The sequence below is a fragment of the Galeopterus variegatus genome, unplaced genomic scaffold (genome assembly GCF_000696425.1).
Source record: "Galeopterus variegatus unplaced genomic scaffold, G_variegatus-3.0.2 Scaffold2666, whole genome shotgun sequence".
NCBI classification, from domain to species: domain Eukaryota; kingdom Metazoa; phylum Chordata; class Mammalia; order Dermoptera; family Cynocephalidae; genus Galeopterus; species Galeopterus variegatus.
In genome coordinates, this window is record NW_007728777.1 from 215,191 (window position 1) to 218,049 (window position 2,859).

A 2,859-nucleotide genomic window follows, 5' to 3' on the forward strand; every position below is an offset into this window, starting at 1 on the left:
GAGTGTTGCTGGACCATATATTAGGATACTTCAACAAGTTCATGGAAAAATAGAATTAAAAAATAATACAAATCTTTCCATGAACTTTTTGAAGAACCCTCATATTTGGGTCAGGAGGAACTATAGGCCTTAAACTGTAAGATTTCAATGAGTGAATACCTGCATTAACAAGATTAGATTCCTAGAAAATTTGTTGACATAAAATGTGTTCTTAATTAGACACATGAGCCAGTTCATCCAAATAAGGTCATTTGAATAAGCAGGGAGAGAAACAAGGAAAGGCAGCACAGAGGAAGCTTATGATGCTCCCGGCCATACCTTCTGCAAGTATTTATTGACAGCCTACTGCATGTCAGTCACTCTCCTAAGCACCGACAATACAGGAGTGTAGCCCTTCCCTAGCGGAGCTTACATTCCAGTACAGGAACCATAAACAAGCAAATACATGGTACTTACCTGTTTTATTTCACAAACACACAGTATGACTTTGTGCCAAACTCTTTTCTAAGGGCTTTTAATAGTACCTCATTCAATCCTCAGATCAATCTTATGAGACAGGCACTATTAACACTCTAATTTTTTTAGAAGAGCAAACTGAGGCACAGAAAAATTAAGTACCTTGCCCAAGGATCCACAGCTGCCAAGTCACAGAGCAGGTTGCATGCATGGGTTGCAGCTCCAGGTTCTGCCTCACCAGCCACCAGCCTGCTCTTCCTGGCCAGGAATGGGCTCTGTGGGGACAGCAGAGCAGAGTGAGGTGCTAGAGAGTCAGGACCAATGTTGCTTTAGATAAGAACATCAGGGAGGACCTTTCCGAAAAAGTGACATGCCTACATGGCCCTCTAGGTGCTCTGGAACTCAAAGCACTCTGCAAAACAGAGGGAGATGGGCCTTTTCGCTTTTGCATCCTCATGATTAATTTTAAAAGAAATAGGAAGTTTCTTGTTTAGCAAGTGATGTCAAACTCTTTAAATTTTGTCAAGGCCACAGTTGCCAGGAGCAGTGTCCACAATACCCAGCCAGTAGCAGTTGTCATGGCTTCTTGGGAAATTTTATTTCCTCTCATGACTATAAATTAGTTTCTGTAGATGACACCATTCTCACCCATTTCAACAATGTGATACATTTCTCTGCTTTTTAAAAAGGTGTTAATAGTTATCACCCTGTGACTGTTTCTCTGCTCATATTTATCCTCCCTACTTGGATTTTTTACCATTGCTATTAAACATCACATCTGCAGGACACTGGAAAATATCATAGGCATGATCTACCCAAATAGATCAAGTAAAGCTTCATCTTCCCTTTACTTTGGACTCTACATTTCAACTCTCTGGGTTCTTATGTTGCTTAGCAGTGTCTAAATTTTATTTATATCACTTACTAATAAAATGGCAGAACTAAAGTGCCCAATCTCTCTTCAGTCCTACTGTGCTTTCTGCAATTTGAAGAATCTTAAAATGCACTGTAAGAGTAAGTGCCATGGAAGGCTTCCTGGAAATGGCATGAACACAGCTGTGGGAGTTAGCGTCCCTGCATCAACTGATCTCTGCACTATTAAATGCCATCAATTTTCATTATGTGATCAATAGAAATGGCATGATTGCTCAGAAGCTCAACCCTGGTATTTAAATTTCTTCTCCCCACCTTAACGAGAGCATATATCACAACAGTGGATTGGCATGACATTTAAGACACTGATACTCTGTGATTAGACACAGATCATTCAGAGATTAGGCTTTTGGCTAGCCATGATTCTAACGTGCTCTGTATAGCAATCGTGGTAATTACAAGACTTGCAAAAAGAATAACAAAAAATATCTTGTTTTTTAGACTGCACCTTGAGCTTTTTCTCAGCTAGCATTAGTATTTACATAGTTGCTTGTGTGGGAGGAGCTTCTGTTGTATGCCACGCCCGGAACACAGGGGTGGGAAAAGGGATAAGAGGCTTGTGAAGGTTAATACTAGATGTCAACTTGGTTAGATGAAGGAATGCTTAGAAACCTGGTGAAGCTATCTTTATAGGTGTGTCCATGAGGGTATTTCCAGCAGAGATTTATATGAGAGTCTGAGTGGCCTGGGTGGGAAAGACCCACCCTCAGTGTGGGTGGGAACCATCTAATCCGCTGGGGGTCCAGAGACAGCAAAAGACAGAGGAAAGAGGTGAAACTCTCTATCTGCTGGAGCTGGGATACACTCTTCCCTCCTGTCTGTGGACATCAGAGCTCGAGAATTTTCAGCTTTTGGGTTCCAGGACATACACCAAGGACACCATCAGCTTCCCTGGTTTTGAGGCCTTTGGACTTGGACTGAGCCACGCTACCACATCCAGTTTATAAGACAGCCTATCGTGGCACTTTTTTCATAGTCACATGAGCTAATTCCCCGTATAAATCCCTTCATATAATTATAATTTATCCTATTGATTCTGTCTCTCTGGAGAGCCCTGACTAATACAGGGCTACTGGGAAGACAAAGAAATAAAGAAGAAAATTAGGAGTTGGTAGGAGGCAACTGGAAACAGAGCCTAAGTATATTAAAGGTTCTCCAGGGAAATACAAACAATAGATTTATTGTAAGGAATCAGCTCACGTGATCATGGAGGCAGGCAAGTCCAAAATCTGCCGGGTGGGCCAGCAGTCTGGAGACCCAGGGAAGAGGTGAGGTTGCGGCTTCAGTCCGAAGGCAGTCTGGAGGCAGAATTCTCTCTTTCCCTGGGGACTTCAGTCTGCTTTCTCCCAAGGCCTTCAAATGGTTGAATGAATCCATGCACATATCTCATCTAATAAAAATACCTTCCCAGAAACATTCGGACTGCGTTTTGACCAAATGTCTGGGTGCTGTGGCCAAGTCGTCAACACA

At 42.3% G+C, this 2,859-nt stretch overlaps 1 pseudogene; it reads right to left on the reverse strand.

The window, feature by feature from the left end:
* Positions 1-447, reverse strand: part of LOC103598557 — a 1,747-nt pseudogene extending 1,300 nt beyond the window's left edge.
* Positions 448-2,859: the final 2,412 nt, after the last annotated feature.